A 19,923-nucleotide genomic window follows, 5' to 3' on the forward strand; every position below is an offset into this window, starting at 1 on the left:
ACTGAAGCCTCTCACCAGAGAAGGTTTGTAAAAAAGCACATAAAGGACACTCAGACTGTGAGAAACCAGATCCTCTGGTCTGATGAACCCAGACTGAACTGTTTGGCCTCAATTCTAAGCATCATGTCTGGAGGAAACCCGGCACCGCTCATCACCTGCCCAGTACCATCCAGACAGTGAAGCATGGTGACACAGTGATGCGACTGCTCAGGGTTGAAGAAAAGCTGAATGAGCCAAAAACCCTGGTCCAGAGCGCTCAGGACCTCAGACTGGGCCAAAGGTTCACCTTCCAAGAGGACAATGACCCAAAGCACACAGCTAAGACAACGCAGGAGTGGCTTTGGGACGACTCTGTGAATGTCCTTGAGTGGCCCAGCAAGAACCCTGACTTGGACCCAATCAAACATCTCTGGAGAGACGTGAAAATGACTGTCCACCAACGGTCCCTGTCCAACCTGACAGAGCTCGAGAGGATCTGCAGAGAAGAACGGCAGAAAATCCCCAAATCCAGGTGTGCAAAGCTTGTCGGGTCATACCCAAGAAGACTGGATGCTGTAATCGCTTCAACCAAGTACTGAGTAAAGGGTCTGAAGACTGATTTCAATGTGATGTTTCCGTTCTTTCTTTTTAATACATTTGCAAAAATGTCTAAAATCCTGTTTCTGCTTCGTCATCACGGTGTATCGAGTGTAGACTGATGAGGGTAAACAATAATTTAAATGATTTTAGCATAAGGCTGCAACATAACAACATGTGAACAACAAAGTGAAGGGGTCTGAATACTTTCTGAATGCACTGAAAATATATGTATCAGTGATGTGAAGCACTGCGGCCCAAAAACACGTTTCCCCATAAGTTAACATTGTGGAAGAAATGTCTGTAAAACGGTGGAGACTTTTTTTTTTTTAAGCGTCACAACCCAGAGACATGACTCGCTTACTGTCAGAATGTCCATTCGGTCCAATAACATTTGTAAAGTCTAGAAGAGCTGCATAATTAAATTATTTTACCTCTATTCAAGTTAGCCGGGCGCTAAACCAGAAGTTAGCTGGCTCGGTCAGCAGAAGTCTCCAGTGCGCTCGCTCTCTGGACCGCACAACACGGAAGATCTGAGTAGTTTCATATCCAGGAAGTCGAGTGTTTTGGTTTCATGCAGCACTGAGCAGCTTTCAGGGCTCCACCTCCAACTCTGTGTCCAGGTTTAATGTAACATCTTTGGTTATATTCCTGTCATTTTGTTTTATTTTGTTTAGGTATTTCCTGCCTGAATGGAAGCATTTTATTTTGAAAGGGAGTTTGTCTCGAGTGATAACCGGAACTTGACAAACTTATTTCTGGTGATCCATTTTCTGTCTGATCTAAATGATCTTCTCTCCTGTGGTCATGAGCTGACAGCTGGTGGTAAAAAACACTTTTGCAGATGAATGAAGTTCCTTCATTTTTTTTCCATCTGTAAAAACATAAATATGTGAAACCAAGTTAATTTTTATTTTCCATCACAAAAAAAACTTTTCAGATTTTCAAGACAGAACTTCTACTTCCTCTCTAAAGACGTCCTGACAGGAAAGCAGCGTCACTTCTCTCCGTCTCTTACTTTCACTTTCTGTCTCTGTGTGACGCAGATGATTTCTGCCTCAACAAAAAGGTAAATGTGTGTTTTTAATGTGACCTCTTCATGTGTGATTTGTGTGTCTTCTCCTGTAAAGACTCGTGTTATCAGACTGTGTGTGTCTTCATTAGTTTGACACAATCACCGCAGTGAAACCTGTTGAAATGTGTGAGAGGTGTCGAGCTCGTTGGTCGACAGGATCAACCGCTCGGCTCTTGAGGACTTGAACAGTTTGAAACGGTGAAAAGCGGCTTCACCGGTGATGCTAACAGCTGCTGACAGTCGGTAAACAGTGTGAGAGGTTGTTTATTGTTGTTTGTTTGTTTGTTTGTGAGAAAACACCCTGACGGCGTTGACTACCGTAAAGATGAGAATACAGGCGCACTGGCGCAAAGTCTTTTCTACAGTCCGACAGCATTTATGACAGGACACACAAAGATCCATGAAACATGACAATAAGAAGACAAACTGATGTGGAGCTGAATGATTGTGCTCGTGGTTTGTTCTTGTTTTGGTGTTTTTACTGTAAACTAGTTCAGTCCACACGGTCCTTTTTAAAGAGACAGACACTTTTATTTGATACAAACTGAACATTTCCAGTGTTTCAGCTCATCCCAAGTTATTTGTTGTTTAAACTGGGTTATTTTGCGGCTTTTTACTGGCATCATTCAACTCAAATCTTTAAACAGTCTGAAAGGAGCTGAAAATATTACATTCAGTTTTACTGCAGCTGAAAGTGTCAACATGTCTGTCGTGTAGACTGAAGTCAGATTTGGATGTATTTAGTGTTTGTGTGAATCTGGTGTCCAGTCAGACTCTGTATGTTTGTCATGTGACTGAGAGGAATGCTGATAAATCATGTTGTTGTGTTTGTGTGAAGGTGTGGGCTCTGCTATGAATCAGTGTGAGGAGACAGAGGAGGGAGGCCCTCCCTCTAAAACCACTCTGTGTGGGCAACATGACAGCCAGACCAAAGCTCAGAGGTGAGATGAGGATCTCTAACTGTCCATGACTCTTCTCCATGTCACAGCTCAGCACTCAAATCACTCCACCATCATGATTCACACTCAAAGCTCTGTGTGTGTTGTGTTGAAGCCCAGAGCAGCAGAGACCAGACTCTGCTGGACCTGGACCTGGACCTGGACCCAGACCTGGACCTGGACCTGGACCCAGCTGTGTGTCCATCAAGAGTGACCGGTCCATAGATCAACCATTAAAGTTTAAAGGAAAACGTCCTTCAGAGACTCAGTAAGTCAACATAGTCCCAGCCAGCAGGAACGTTCCTGTAACATTTCATCATGTTCTCTACATGTTCTAACAATGTTATTGTTGGAGGAACGTTTCATCTGTAACATTCAGACAACGTTTTACTAATGTTGTGTTCATCATTTCAAAGAAGTCTCCTGTAATGTTGTCCACCTCCTCTGATCTCATCATGTCACATTTTAAAAAGGGTTGTAGCTTCAGACTGAAGGAATGATCAGCAACATGACACGATTACTAGAACCAGTTTATCTGACTTATAATATGAACTTTGGTTATTGTCCCAAACTGGATCATCAAACTCTGAAGGTTTTTCTGGACTTCTTCTCTTTAAATCAACTTTAGACTTTGATACATTTGAACATTAATTTGTGGTTGAAGGTTTGAGAGGTGTGTTGGTTTGTCTGTCTGTTTCTATCAGGGTTCAGCAGCAGAGACCAGACTCTCCTGCACCCAGCAGAGTGTCCATGAAGAGTGACCGGTCCATGGGTCTGCCTTTTAACTTCAAGGATGGAGACCACTCTGCTGAAGAAAGGTAAGAATGTAAACTAGAAGAGTTTGTTGTTCTGCAGCTCTCCTTCTATCAAGTCCGGACATAAAATGATCTGTCAGCTGGTCTCAACTTTCACACTCCACTGATTTAATGTTTTCTTCAAAGAGGAACATTTAGTATTCAAGATTTTCCAGAAATCAACAGTTAATACATGAAGCAAGTGATCAAATGAGAGCAAATGATTTTCCTCCAGATTTGATATCAACTGTTCAAATCATTTGTGGACTAAAGATGTTGATCTCTCTCTGGTTCCTCCTGGGACTCAGTACTCTGACTGGAGGAAGTGTGAATCAGTGCAGGTGGACCATGACAACATATTTTGTTGTTGCCCATAGATTCAGTCTGTTGGGAGGAAGTTGGATGGTTAATGTCCAGAGTCCTGGGCTTTAGTATTAATGTTTGATGGTTCATGACAACTGCACTAGTGTAGCCTTTCATTGTGACCAGTCTCAGGAACAGCTGTGCAGTAATCATGCTGTTTAATCAGCGTCTGATATACCACAGCTGTCAGGTGGATAGATTGACAAAGGAGAAGAGCTCACTAACACAGTTTTAACTGATTTGTGCACAAAATGTGAGAAACAATTATTTTGTGTTCACAGAAGAAGTCTTCAGTCTTTATTACTATATTACACCATGTTATAGGCAGGAAGGTAAATAAAAGGGTATACAACTAGAAACTCAACTAAAGGCTTCATCATTAAAACCAGAAAACTGTTTCACCTAAACCATCAAAAGGCCCCAGAAGCAGACAGATGATGTAAAATGTGAAGCTGTTGATGGTTGAAATCATCGTACTTTATGTTCTCTCTGCAGAGTTCAGCAGGTTCTCAGTGGTCAGTCTGTCCAGCAGCATCCAACAGACCTGGACTCCATATTTAAGGTGTGTAAATGTCCAACAACAACTTTACTTCAGCTGCAAATGAAATGAAATGTCTCATTTTACATTTGAAGTTTTACTCTTTTGCAGCATCTTGAGGAGAACGTTGTCACCTTTGTGAAGAACGAGCTGAAGAAGTTCCAGAAGGTTGTGAGTCCAGATCACCCAGAATGCTCAGAGAGGCAGAGTGAGGATGAGGAGGTGTTGGACGGTGAGGAGGAGGAGCAGAGGAGGAGCAGCAGAGAGGCATTTCTGAAGATCACACTGAACTTCCTGAGGAGAATGAAGCAGGAGGAGCTGGCTGACTGTCTGCAGAGCAGTAAGAGGATTTTCCTCAATAAACTGTTTTCTTCTTCACACTAACATCCACTTACTGATGTGTTGTGTTTCATTCAGGAACTGTTGCTGCAGTTTGTCGACGTCAACTCAAATCTAACCTTCAGAAGAAGTTCCAGTGTGTGTTTGAGGGGATCGCTAAAGCAGGAAACCCAACCCTTCTGAATCAGATCTACACAGAGCTCTACATCACAGAGGGAGGGACTGCAGAGGTCAATGATGAACATGAGGTCAGACAGATTGAAACAGCATCCAGGAAACCAGACAGACCACAAACAACAATCAGACAAGAAGACATCTTTAAAGCCTCACCTGGAAGAGATGAACCAATCAGAAGAGTGATGACAAAGGGAGTGGCTGGCATCGGGAAAACAGTCTTAACACAGAAGTTCACTCTGGACTGGGCTGAAGACAAAGCCAACCAGGACATACAGTTCACATTTCCATTCACTTTCAGAGAGCTGAATGTGCTGAAAGAGAAAAAGTTCAGCTTGGTGGAGCTTGTTCATCACTTCTTCACTGAAACCAAAGAAATCTGCAGCTTTGAAGAGTTCCAGGTTGTGTTCATCTTTGACGGTCTGGATGAGTGTCGACTTCCTCTGGACTTCCACAACACTGAGATCCTGACTGATGTTACAGAGTCCACCTCAGTGGATGTGCTGCTGACAAACCTCATCAGGGGGAAACTGCTTCCCTCTGCTCGCCTCTGGATAACCACACGACCTGCGGCAGCCAATCAGATCCCTCCTGAGTGTGTTGACATGGTGACAGAGGTCAGAGGGTTCACTGACCCACAGAAGGAGGAGTACTTCAGGAAGAGGTTCAGAGATGAGGAGCAGGCCAGCAGAATCATCTCCCACATCAAGACATCACGAAGCCTCCACATCATGTGCCACATCCCAGTCTTCTGCTGGATCACTGCTACAGTTCTGGAGGATGTGCTGAAGACCAGAGAGGGAGGAGAGCTGCCCAAGACCCTGACTGAGATGTACATCCACTTCCTGGTGGTTCAGTCCAAAGTGAAGAAGGTCAAGTATGATGGAGGAGCTGAGACAGATCCACACTGGACTCCAGAGAGCAGGAAGATGATTAAGTCTCTGGGAAAACTGGCTTTTGAGCAGCTGCAGAAAGGAAACCTGATCTTCTATGAATCAGACCTGACAGAGTGTGGCATCGATATCAGAGCAGCCTCAGTGTACTCAGGAGTGTTCACACAGATTTTTAAAGAGGAGAATGGACTGTACCAGGACAAGGTGTTCTGCTTCGTCCATCTGAGTGTTCAGGAGTTTCTGGCTGCTCTTCATGTCCATCTGACATTCATCAACTCCGGAGTCAATCTGCTGGCAGAAGGAAAACAAACCTCCCGGTTGTCTAAACTATTCAGAGACAAACCTGAACCAACACATCTCTACCAGAGTGCTGTGGACGAGGCCTTACAGAGTCCAAATGGACACCTGGACCTGTTCCTCCACTTCCTCCTGGGTCTTTCACTGCAGACCAATCAGACTCTCCTACGAGGTCTGATGACACACACAGGAAGTATCTCACAGACCAATCAGGAAACAGTGAAGTACATCAAGAAGAAGTTCAGTGAGAATCTGTCTCCAGAGAGAAGCATCAATCTGTTCCACTGTCTGAATGAACTGAATGATGGTTCTCTAGTGGAGGAGATCCAACAGTACCTGAGATCAGGACGTCTCTCCACAGATAAACTGTCTCCTGCTCAGTGGTCAGCTCTGGTCTTCATCTTACTGTCATCAGAAGAAGATCTGGACGTGTTTGACCTGAAGAAATACTGTGCTTCAGAGGAGGCTCTTCTGAGGCTGCTGCCAGTGGTCAAAGCCTCCAACAAAGCTCTGTAAGTGAACAGATACTGTATCACACATGTAGGGTTTTTCTCCACTAATGAATCTCCTAATATCAAATATCAGTCAAATAAGAGTCCCAAGATTTAGTCATCAGATTGATCAGTTGATCATGCATATTGTTCCCTTAGTTCCTTTATTTATATTGTATAAGACAGAAACAGTATCAGTGTTTGTCTTTGTCACTAACTCTCCTTCAGGCTGAGTGGCTGTAATCTGTCAGAGAGAAGCTGTGAAGCTCTGTCCTCAGTTCTCAGCTGCCAGTCCTCTAGTCTGAGAGAGCTGGACCTGAGTAACAACGACCTGCAGGATTCAGGAGTGAAGCCGCTGTCTGTTGGACTGAAGAGTCCACACTGTAAACTGGAGACTCTCAGGTCAGGATTCATACCCTATTTAAGAGATAACTCTTTGAATGTTGCTTCACGTGCAGGTTAAAGTCTATTTTAACAGCTCTACTGTGAAGCAAAGCTAGAGGTGGGTTATCAACAATTTTAGATTGTGATTCCACAATCTGCTCTTCAGGTGAACCGTAGAGGTTTTTGTATTTAGTGTCCTCATACTTCCATTTCCAAACTTCACATAACTCCATTGAGTAGCAGATCAGCGATATATGAAAACATCAATAGAGGGATGCAGCCAACATGATGGATATGCTGATTGGAAGAATCCCTTCTCATGGCTCATGATGATATATTTTTGTAGCTAACTGAAGTTAGCATGGCCCTGGTTCTGTCTGTGGGATTATTTAACTGTATTTTGGATTATTACAGAAAATAATCTGTGTCAAACACAAGTTTATGATCCTTCCAGGTTCTGTTCATCAAGATAATCTCCACAGATGAACTCCACTTTGTAATCTTTGAAGCGCAAATTAAATCTCTAGCAGTAAAAAGCTAATGTTAGGCTATAAACAGATGACATCACGGTCACATGACTTAAACGTCACCACCACTAAGCGTCTTACTGTACAATTACTATACCCGTTTTCTATAAACTGGTCAATGTACAAGTTGTAAAGTCAGAGTTAGAATAGTGTGTAACTAAAGTGGGCCTGTAAAGACGGACTAGTGAGTAGATGAGTCTCCGTGTTCGCTGTGAGGATGTTTAATGTCCCCGACAACCTCTGTAGACTCATTTAGACACTTGTTAGCAACCACCGTTTTTAACACATGGAATATCTTTATAATTAAACTGTGGGACCTTTAATGATGTATTTTATGTAAGAGAACAAAATGTGCAAATATCTTCAGCCTGTGGTAACCACACACTTTATTTCACACATTTAACTGAAAACACATTCAACAAACTCAGACTTTGAGTCGAGGGGACAGGACGTGCTAACATGCTAACTGATATCTTTGTTTTCGGACTATAAATTACACCACTCTCTAGCTAGGACCATGATGGATGAGGAGTTTGTGCCAAACAAGAACTATCTTTAATGAAATATTGTGTTGGGCATTTTAAAATTGATGAATAAGTTCACAATTTAGATTGTGGATCGTGATTGGAATTAAATAGATTGTGATATCATTTTTTAATTAAAGCAACTCTAATCAGTATTTTTACAGTAACAATAGTTTAAATGTCAAAGTGACAAACCCACAGAGAATTATCACACAAGTTTGCATTACCCCTCAGCTGTGTGTGTGTGTGTGTGTGTGTGTGTGTGTGTGTGTGTGTGTGTGTCTCTCCAGGCTGTCATTCTGTCTGATCACAGAGGAAGGCTGTACTTCTCTGGCCTCAGCTCTGAGATCCAACCCCTCCCATCTGAGAGAGCTGGACCTGAGCTACAATCATCCAGGAGACTCAGGAGTGAAGCTGCTGTCGGCTGGACTCGAGGATCCAGACTGGAGACTGGACACTCTCAGGTATGAACAGACAACAAGAGCTCTTGACAATCTGTCTGGTCGACCTTTGTCTAAATTAATGTCTGTTCTGTGATTAAAATCAGTCAAAAGTTGACTGATTTTAATTATCAATATTTGTTACAAGTGTTTAAAAATGGACATAGAGGCTTTTTCCATTCAACGTTTTCCTCAAATTATAATGAATTAGACCAGAATATGTGTTGTTACCTAATTTAGATGTGTGATATATGTGAGTGAAACACAAACATCCAGTTTCCATCACTACAAAATGCACTGTGTCCATTTGAATTATGCACACCCTGAGTGACCCTGGCTTAAAGGTCAAATGTCTGAGATTTACTGCCACTAGATGTCGATCTAGAGCAGCAGTATCTTAGAGCAAAACAAATGTACACATCAAGAAAGCGTCATCTGAACATACACTGCTCATGAAACTCAAATCTAATGCCACTTTAAAAACTAGCAGGTCAACACAGGTTTTCTAAAATGCGGGTCAACCCGCTAAAAATCAGCTAATAACCCCATTCCCACTTCCCGCAGACAAGGCAGACCATCTATGATTTTTATTGGCAGTGATACGTTGTACGTCAGTGATGTCATGTTTTACATCACAAATGTGCTGGAAACAGGAAACAACACCAGTTAAACAGAAGAGAAAATAACAACAGACCGCATCCAAAATTCCTTCCTTATTTACGTGCATCACTGGGTGTTGATAACGGCTGGGTCTTACATTTAGATCAAAGCTGGGCTGAGGTGATATAAACCTGTGTCGACTGCAGAGTCAAGAGGAAAAGGGTTATAACAGTTAAATGAGGCAGTGCTGATCAAATATGAATGAATATTCTGCTGCAGTGACCTCAGATGTTTTCAGAAATTTAATGCTCATGCAACATTAATAGGGAGTTTTGGGTTAAATTTGGCTATCAATAATAATTAATAATTATCAGGGATAATTATTAATTATCATTAATGATAAGATCCAATTTACATTAGATCACCTCAGGGCACCATCCTTGAAAAAGGGTGTGGCGTAGTCTGATGCCACTGTGGGTTTCTCGGCAGGAAAAGACACACGGAGTGATGATTTTTACGCTCTTTTATTTCTCTATACTCGGGCCACACAATAGCTCTCTCGGGGTCGATCACAGGCGTCCTTTGCTGCCGACCGCCAGGAGCATCCGTCCATGTGTGGCTCACTCGTCTCCCTCCCAGGTCCAGCACGCTACTGTGTTTTAAAGGAGAGAGTGATTAGCTCAACAGGAAACCGGTGTGCCAATCACTCTCACCTGGCGCTGCTCTCCTGAGCCCTCCCCACATCTCTCTCCTGCAGCCGATGCACCACGCCCCCTCCACATACCTCCACCGCCCGACTTAGGCCGGGGAGCCGTCCGGCCTAACCCACTCCCCCCCCCCCTCCTCATGAGAGCGGGAAAGGAAGTCGGCCACAGCCATCTGCACCCCCAGCCTATGGATCACCGTGAACTTAAACGGCTGAAGAGCCAGATACCACCGGGTGATCCGGGCGTTGGCATCCTTCATGCGGTGGAGCCACAGTAGGGGAGCGTGGTCCGAGCAGAGGGTGAATGGGCGCCCCAGCAGGTAGTACCGCAGAGCATCGACCGCCCACCGGATGGCCAGGCACTCCCTCTCCACCGTGCTGTACCTGGCCTCCCTCTCGGACAGCTTGCGGCTGATGTACAGCACTGGGCGGTCGAAGCCCCGCACCTGCTGGGACAGAACGGCCCCCAGCCCTCTGCCCGACGCATCAGTCTGCAGGACAAAAGGGAGAGAGAAGTCAGGTGTGTGGAGAAGAGGCTCCCCACAGAGGGCCTGCTTAACCCTCTCAAACGACACCTGGCACTGCTCCGTCCACTGGACCGGATCTGAGGCACCCTTTCGGGTGAGGTCAGTCAAGGGGCTGGTCAGCTCCGCGAAGTTGGGAATAAATCGCCGGTAATAGCCGGCCAACCCCAAAAACCGCCGCACCTCTTTTTTGGTCTTGGGCCTTGGGCAGGCTGCAATCGCTGCTGTCTTATCTACCTGAGGACGCACCTGCCCGCCGCCCAAGTGGTACCCCAGATACCGTACCTCCCTCCGTCCAACTGCACACTTCTTCGGGTTGGCCGTGAGCCCCGCCTGCCTCAGTGACTCGAGCACCGCGGCCACCTGCTGTACATGCTCCGCCCAGGTGTTACTATGAATGATGACGTCATCCAGGTAGGCAGCAGCATATACAGCATGTGGACGCAGCACCCGGTCCACGAGGCGTTGAAACGTGGCTGGGGCCCCGAACAACCCGAATGGAAGTGTAACAAATTGGTACAAACCGTACGGAGTGGAGAAGGCCGTTTTCTCCCTAGACTCTGGAGATAAGGGAATCTGCCAGTAGCCTTTGGTCAAATCCAGCGTCGTGAAAAAACGAGCAGTGCCCAGGCGGTCCAGGAGTTCGTCGACCCGGGGCATAGGATAGGCGTCAAACCGTGAAACATCATTCACCTTACGATAGTCCACACAGAACCGGATAGACCCATCTTTCTTGGTTACAAGAACGATGGGGCTACACCAGGCACTGTTGGACTCTTCTATTACCCCCATCTCCAACATGGCTTTCAATTCTGCCTGGACCACTTTTCTCTTGTGTTCAGGCAAACGATAGGGCCGTGAACGCACTGTCACGCCCGGGTGAGTCTGCACGTGGTGTTGAATAAGGCTTGTGCGTCCTGGCAGGGGGGAGAACACATCAGCGTAACGCTGCTGCAACCTGGCAATGTCTGCTCTCTGGGACAGCGAGAGATGGTTTTCACATAGGAGCGAGGCAGGATTGGTCGATTTTGGTACCTCAGGCCCCAACTCATCTCTCTCTGCCACTGCCGTCACCAGGGAAACAGACTCCGCCTCTCTCCAAGCTTTAAGGAGGTTGAGGTGATAAATCTGTGTAGCCCCTCCCCGGTCAGATCGCACAAGCTCATAGTCAACCTCACCCACTCGCCGTGTGACCACAAAGGGCCCTTGCCACTTGGCGAGTAATTTGGAGTTGGAAGATGGGAGCAATACAAGCACTTTATCTCCCGGTGAGAATTGTCTTAACCTAGATCCTCTGTTGTACAGCCGCTGCTGACGTTCCTGGGCCCGGAGCAAATTCTCATGTGATAACTGTCTAGTGTGTGGAGTTTTTCTCTCAGGTCCAGGACGTATTGAACTTTGTTTTTACTGGGGCTTGGACCTTCCTCCCAGCTTTCTTTAACCAGGTCCAAAACCCCGCGTGGTCTCCTGCCAAACAGCAGTTCAAAGGGAGAAAATCCCGTGGAGGCCTGGGGTACCTCGCGTACTGCAAACAACAGAGGATCTAGCCACTTATCCCAATTGCTACTATCATCGTGAACAAATTTACGGATCATGGACTTCAACGTCTTATTCAGGCGCTCAACGAGGCCTTCAGTTTGAGGGTGGTAAACACTGGTCCGAATTGACTTGATGCCCAATAATCCGTACAGTTCTCTCAGTGTTCGTGACATAAATTGGGTGCCTTGGTCAGTCAGGATCTCTTTCGGGATCCCGACTCGGGAGATAACTTGAACCAGCGCCTGCGCCACACTCTTTGCAGAGATGGTGCGCAGCGGCACTGCCTCTGGATATCGTGGTGCGTAATCCACAAGTGGCTAGATCACTGGAGAGCACGGCCAGATGGTCCTCCGCCAGTGTGATGGCCGCGGTCAGGTCCACCGGGCGGTGGCAGTGCACCCAGTCCGAGGTGGCAGCTGGAAGCCCCTCCGTGAACTGCTCCAAGACGACCTGGTCCACCAACCGGACCTCGCCGGCGGAATCCCCGGGCTGCAGCCATCGCGTTGCCGCGTCCTTCAGCTGCTGTGCGAAGACGAACGGCCGCTCTGCGGGTCCGAGCCTGGCTCCCCGAAACCTGCGGCGATGGTCCTCCGCGGAGAATCCCAGTCGGTCCAGGATGGCCCTCTTTATGTTCTCGTACTGTCGGGAGGGGGCAGGCAGGCCGAGCGCCGCAGTTTGCGCATCCCCCGACAGAAGGGGGAGCAGTCGCACGGCCCACTCCGCCTCTGGCCAGCCGCATGCCTTCGCCGTCTCCTCAAACATCCCCAGAAATGTCTGTGGGTCGTCCTGCTCCGACATTTTATGGAGGGCCAACCCCATGAGCGAGGGGGCCGGTGCCGCTGCCCCCACCCGATTCACCATCACCTCTAACAGCTGGGTCTGTTTCTCGGCCTGGCCCTGAAGCGCTGCCAGCTGCTGCCTGCTGAGCATGGCCTGGTCTCGGTTCATGGCCGCTATTTCTGCCAGCATCTGCGCCAGCGCCATAATTGGTGTCTGCGGTTCTGTCATCCCCCGTCTCTGCGTTGCCTGCCGAATCACGTTGGGCGCCAATGTGGCGTAGTCTGATGCCACTGTGGGTTTCTCGGCAGGAAAAGACACACGGAGTGATGATTTTTACGCTCTTTTATTTCTCTATACTCGGGCCACACAATAGCTCTCTCGGGGTCGATCACAGGCGTCCTTTGCTGCCGACCGCCAGGAGCATCCGTCCATGTGTGGCTCACTCGTCTCCCTCCCAGGTCCAGCACGCTACTGTGTTTTAAAGGAGAGAGTGATTAGCTCAACAGGAAACCAGTGTGCCAATCACTCTCACCTGGCGCTGCTCTCCTGAGCCCTCCCCACACCTCTCTCCTGCAGCCGATGCACCACGCCCCCTCCACAAAGGGAAAATATAGTCAATTCACCAAATCAGTCTCAGAAAAGGTACTAAACTGTTTGTAACTCTGATTAATAATTAACTTAATAACTACAACCAAAATTACCATAACAGCTGAAATGGGTGAAGGATTTTGGAGTTCTTGACAGAGTAGAAGTTGGCAACATTCACACTAACTAACATGTACTATATACAGGTTTGTGTGTGTGTGTGTGTGTGGCAGAACAAAGAAACAATGGTGGTTCTTGCATCATGTGCTCACTGATATCAGCATGTGTGTGTATATGTGTGTGTATGTGTATGTGTGTGTGACATGATGCCAGGTTATAGAAGATGGTTAGCTGCATGTAAAGACTCTGAGTCTGTGTGAAGAATCATTCAACTAATGTCAAATTAGCCGTGCAGCAAAGCAAACTACCAATAACCTGACCTGAGATCACAATAACACCAAAACAGTGAATAAACATATAGATTGAACAGATGTGCATTACATCAACCAGAGTTAAAAGTCCTGTGCTTAGCCATGCTATGCTATGCTATCTAGGCCCAGTTCAACATTACCAGTCTTCGAAGGAAAGGTGATGGTGGTTCCTTGGCTGATGAGCCAAGCAGGAGAAGATTGTAATCCCAGTGTTGAACAATGCTGTTCTTACTGTACAAGGTCTGATGAAAGACAGCAGATGGAGGAACCTGGTCGCTCCTTTCCTTTGCAGGGATAGCAGCTCGGTGCTAACTTGCTTGGTGTTCCTCAGATTGTGGAGTTTGTTGGTAAGCTTTACGTAGCAGCTGCTGGTGCTAACTGATCCGGAATACGAGCAGGACCTTGTGTCGCTGCAGTGAGGAGAAGTTCTTTGGGCCTAATGCAAATGCAGCTGGCAGCTCTCAGCAGCTGTTAGGCCCAGAAGAATCCAGAAGAAGAGATTTTGAGGGCAGGCAGCCCTGTGGTGAAAGAGGTGGAGAAGAGAGGGAACAAAGGAAGGAGCTGGAGTTTTAACTGTCTGGTCAGAGGGGGTCTGTCACCCTGACCAATAGTAGCTCAAAGCTGAATTTGCACCCAGGTGTGAAGACTGGGGAATTCTGAGTCCATTTTGAAATCCACAATGAATGACTTCATCTGTGGGTCCCAACAGAAACATGTTTTTAGCTAATGTTTAGATGTGATATGAGAAAGTGTCTTACCAGGCCGCCATGTTGAAAACGTTTGTAGGTCTGACAGAGAGACTCACGTGCACTGACATGCACTCTCACATGCACGCCAGCTGTCCTGGCTACCAAACAGAGAACAGAGAAGCTCAGATCTCAACACACACACAGAGGAGTGTCACGTCATTCTCTGTTCAGGACGCCATTACTGAACTATATATTAACATCACTATTAGCTGTTAAATTAAAAAAATCCCCACACTATGTATATATATATATATATATATATATATGTATATATATATATATATATATATATATATATATATATATATATATATATATATACATACATATATATAAAACAACCCAAATAATAAGAGCTTAGTTATATTATGCAACAAGGACTCTGACTTCATCCATGTAGTTGTGGACTATTTATCTAAATATGTACCAGTAAATATGAATATCAGACAATGGATCTGCTCCCTTCCTGTAGCTAATTCAAGACACGGTGCAAGTTAAGAAGGAGATGATGTAAACATTTACAGAACCAGAACCTGTTGTTCTGTTCGGATGAAGGCTCGCCTACAAAGTCTTTATTTGTTGTGACCAGAAAATCTTTCCACCTGAGAGCAGCTTTATCTGTAGACACAGTTTCACCCAAATAATCAACAACAGACCTGATCCACACTTCTGCAGCCAGAGACTCAGGTGGATGACTGGACGTAGTTTTCTTGAGCTGACCTTTAATTATTTAGTGGTTGTTTGTGAATATTTGATGTAAAGTTTGAGTGTGTGTATGAAGTGTGTTTTATAAATGCAGCTGTTTTGTCTTCATGGTGATCTGAGTGAAGCTTTATGAAGATCATTGATGAGGAAGCTTCTGAAGGTTCATTCTGACTTTGTTTCTTCCTCCAGGGTGGAACATGGTGGAGAGCAGAGGCTGAAACCTGGTGTGAGGAAGTGTAAGTGTGTGTTCACTTTGACTGATGAAAACAAGGCAGCACATGTTAAAGTAGTTTAAATCTAAAGCTTGTGTATCTGCATTCAACTGTCAGTTTGAAAGAAGATCCAAAAAGATGAGTCATTGTGAAGTTTTGATCTAATTAACAGTCAGTGTGTTAATAAAGCAACAAATAAACCATCAGCTGTGTTAGATGATAAACTGCTGCTGTATTGTGTCTTGTTCTCTCCATCAGATGTCTGTGAACTCACAGTGGACACAAACACAGTGAACAGATTCCTCAAACTGTCTGACAACAACAGGAAGGTGACACGTGTGGAAGAGGAGCAGCCATATCCTGATCATCCAGAGAGGTTTGACTACTGGCAGCTGCTGTGTAGAAATGGTCTGACTGGTCGCTGTTACTGGGAGGTCGAGTGGCGAGGAGAGGTTCATATATCAGTGAGTTACAGAGGAATCAGCAGGAGAGGAAACAGTGATGACTGTTGGTTTGGATGGAATAATCAGTCCTGGAGTCTGAACTGCTCTGATGGTGGTCGTTACTCTGTCTGTCACAATAACAGAAGAACAGACCTCTCCTCCTCCTTCTTCTCCTCCTCCTCTGTCTCTAACAGAGTAGCAGTGTATGTGGACTGTCCTGCTGGCACTCTGTCCTTCTACAGAGTCTCCTCTGACTCACTGATCCACCTCCACACCTTCAACACCACATTCACTCAACCTCTTTATCCTGGGTTTGGGTTCTGGTTCTCGTCATTTGGTTCCTCAGTGTCTCTGTAGGAGGGACACACAATCACACATACACACACACACACACACACACACACACACACACACACACACACACACACACACACACACACACACACACACACACTCACACACACACACACTCTCACTCTCTCTGTAAATCACAGGAACAGAAATGGGTTAGTTGTGTTGTCTCTTCTTGGTCAATGTGCTGCACATCAGTGGTTTTAAATCTCTTTAAATATGTTTTGAACGTTCAGATTTCAGTTTTCTGAACTTTGTGATCTGATTGTTTTCTCACAACAATCAGCCTGTATATACAATAAAATCAGGCTCCACACACACATGCATATAGATCATCATAATTATGATCTTTGTTCAGACAGCTTTTATTTAGTTGATTTGTGGTTCATCATTGAAGTTTCTCATTTGTCTTCTTTGAGTTATTATCTGTAAATATGTGTATATGAGTGGATAGAGCTGCTGCTACGTGCAGACGGACCTCCATTACAAAATCTCCCTGTAGAGTCGAAGAGCCAAAGACTTTCTGTCAACACTTCATTATCTCACATCATCTGTCAGAATAAACATTTGACTTTCTCATTCACGTGTCTCTCCTGATTGAAATAACGTCTTTCACATCACTTTACATTACAGACATCACAGCAGACGAGCTGCATGGAGACACCTGATGTTTAAATCATCTCAGCTGCTTCAGTTGTTCAGCAGAACGCTGCAACTCTGTTTTACTGTGAAGCTCCAGAAATGTTCTGTGGACTACGAGACTTCACCTGACTTTATATCATCAGGAGGAGATGATGGCTTTGTTATTGTACAATAAATAAGAAACATGACTGATATTGAAATGTATTAAAGACACACATCCAGTTTCAGTCATATATGTTTCCTTCACACGATGAAAAAGAGTTTTTACTCTCATGTAGCGATGCATGCTGGGAAGTCTGCTAATGATCTGCAGATCAGGCCCCTCCCCTCCCTTACATGAACATCACTGCACTGTATATTTCATCTGATTGGTGCAAACAACTGACTTGATTCTGCAACATGAAAGAATAACGAGCGCTCAGAAGTTGAACATAAACTAAATCTGGGTGTCTGACTGTCTTCATGGATGTGACTGTAGGTTAATGTGGCAAACAGAGGCAGGGAAGGATAATCTGGTGCATGCAGCCATGTCACTGTGTTGAACTGTTGATCATGGACATGAAGGTTTGATTTATACATTGAAATCAACAGAAACACGAGAAAGAACAGGATGTTAGAAATACTGACGTCAGTAGAGCGAATCCCCCGAACACAACCCTGCTGTGTAGTTACAGTCAGATGATATTAAACTGTAATCTCCTGCATTAAAGTTCTGCCGGGTGTGTAACTTTGGTGCTGAATGCTAAATCCACCATCAGAATCATCCTTTGAGGTGAAATATGTAAGTTTGAGTTCAAAACATTAAAAAAAATATTAAAATGGTCAACAGGATGTGAAGAAGTTTTGACCTCGTGTTTTTTTATTGAAGAGATATCTACTGAAGTTAGCTGCTAACCAGCTAGCCACGGGCCTGAAAACCTCTCTCTCACACCCCTGGAAGTCCAGCTAACTGCACAGCTAACTGAGCTAACAAGCTAACATAAGCTACAGACATGGGTCTATACAAAATATACAGCTAGCAACAGTTAGCAGTGACTCTGGCATCATGCTGCCCCCTATTTGTTGGGAGGAGACTAATTCTTACGTATTGCACCTTTAAAAGCACAGTAATGTGTCAAATGTGGGTTGTAAACCAGACTTCATGTCATTAAACCACCAACAACTACGTTAAATATTACAAAAGCACACGATCACGGTGTTAGTGACAGTATTGGGTCTGGAGAAGGAGTCTTTCTGTCCTGTGTGCAGGTGGATGGAGAAACATTGTGAAGTGGTTCTGGATGCTGGAGGACCGAGTGTCGACCGCTTCTGTCATTCATTAACCTCCTTGTTGTGAGAAAGCTTCGACACGTCAGCGCAGCCTCCGTGTCCGTGTGTCTTTCTTATCAGGCAGCCGCTGGCGTTCCCACCTTCAGATGTCTGGTAGTGATGTTTTTCTTTTTCTTTTTCTGAAACAGCACCTGACGCCTTCCCACCGACACGAACACAACGTGTCACTGCAGCCAACGGTACCAGCTCCTGTGAGTCAGTGGTGATCATAGAAAACATGATGACAGTCACATTTATTCACTCAGGGACAAAATATTATTTAGTTCAGGATACTGAGTCCTCGAGACTTTATTTATTCATCAGTGATTCTTCCTCCCTGTCATGAACTCGATCTGCTGACGACAGCCACTGAATGTGACTAAAAGCTCCGACAGGATGCCAGTAAGACGACCTTGAGTCAACAACTGTTTTTGTCAAACTGTCCAAAGTCAAGAATGAAGCCCAACATGTCTTCGTGAGCTTTGAAGACATTTATCAACAGATTTTTGCTCTCACCACATTGTGTATGAACAACACGCCATCGTCTGCATCTGTTCATTTCATTCATTGTTCCACTGTGCTGTCGTGTTGCTATGGATACAGAAGTAAAGGATTTGATTGGCTACTTCTTCCACCGCTGTGATGAAGTCAGTCTGAGCTTCAGTCTGAAGGAGCTGAACACTGGATACATGAAAACAGCTCCTCCTGGTGGCTGATAGCAGCACTGCAGCTTTCTGGGCACAAAAACACCTCAACAACAAACAGGTGCAGAAAGTCCTCCTCAATAATTGTACTTTACTTGAGTATTTCTACTTTCTGATGCTTAATACTTCCACTCCTCTACATTTTGGAGGCAAATATTGTACTTTGATAACTTTAGTTACTAGTTACTCTACAGATTACATGCTGCATCAGATCTGATAATCTATAAATTATAACACAGTACAATAAAAAACACATGTACAGTACATGTATGTATATACTGTACACTGTGTGTCGACAGATTATCAGATCTGATATTCAGCATTTTCTCATTATTGTGTAATCTATGTTTTTTTTAATCTGATTGCCAATAAAATAAATTAATTTAAAAATGTTCTACTTTGGCTCTGATGCAGGATGTAATGTAACATAATGTAATAAAATGTAACAAATATATATGTGTATGCAAATATATTAAAAAGGAAAAACTGAAATATGACACTGACATCAGAGACACCTGTGGTAAACTCAATTGATTGGACATGATTTGGAAAGGCACACACCTGTCACTTGTCTATAGCAGGTGTTACAGCTGACAATGCGTATCAGAGCAAAAACCAAGCCATGAGGTCGAAGGAGCTGCCTGCAGAGCTCAGAGACAGGATTGTGTCGAGGCACAGATCTGGGGAAGGCCACAAAAGAAGTTCTGCTGCATTGAAGGTCCAGAGAGCACAGCGGCCTCCATAATCCTTAATGGAAGAAGTTTGAAACAACCAGGACTCTAACTAGAACTGACCACCCGGTCAAACTGAGCAGTCGGGGGAGAAGGGCCTCGGTAAGAGAGGTGACCAAGAACCTGATGGTCACTCTGGATGAGCTCCAGAGATCCTGTGTGGAGATGAGAGAAACTTCCAGAAGGACAACCATCACTGCAACACTTCAACGATCTGGGCTTAAAGGCAGAGTGGCCAGACTGAAGCCCAGAGAAGGTTTGTAAAAAAGCACATAAAGGACACTCAGACTGTGAGAAACAAGATCCTCTGGTCTGATGAACCCAGACTGAACTGTTTGGCCTCAATTCTAAGCATCATGTCTGGAGGAAACCCGGCACCGCTCATCACCTGCCCAGTACCATCCAGACAGTGAAGCATGGTGGCACAGTGATGCGACTGCTCAGGGTTGAAGAAAAGCTGAATGAGCCAAAAACCCTGGTCCAGAGCGCTCAGGACCTCAGACTGGGCCAAAGGTTCACCTTCCAAGAGGACAATGACCCAAAGCACACAGCTAAGACAA

General features: G+C 45.1%; 1 pseudogene; it reads left to right on the forward strand.

The window, feature by feature from the left end:
- The first annotated feature begins 3,339 nt into the window (after positions 1 to 3,339).
- LOC140996751 (NACHT, LRR and PYD domains-containing protein 3-like) lies at positions 3,340 to 16,557 on the forward strand (annotated as a pseudogene).
- The last annotated feature ends 3,366 nt before the right edge of the window (positions 16,558 to 19,923 follow it).

The sequence above is a fragment of the Pagrus major genome, chromosome 1, assembly GCF_040436345.1.
Source record: "Pagrus major chromosome 1, Pma_NU_1.0".
NCBI classification, from domain to species: Eukaryota; Metazoa; Chordata; class Actinopteri; order Spariformes; family Sparidae; genus Pagrus; species Pagrus major.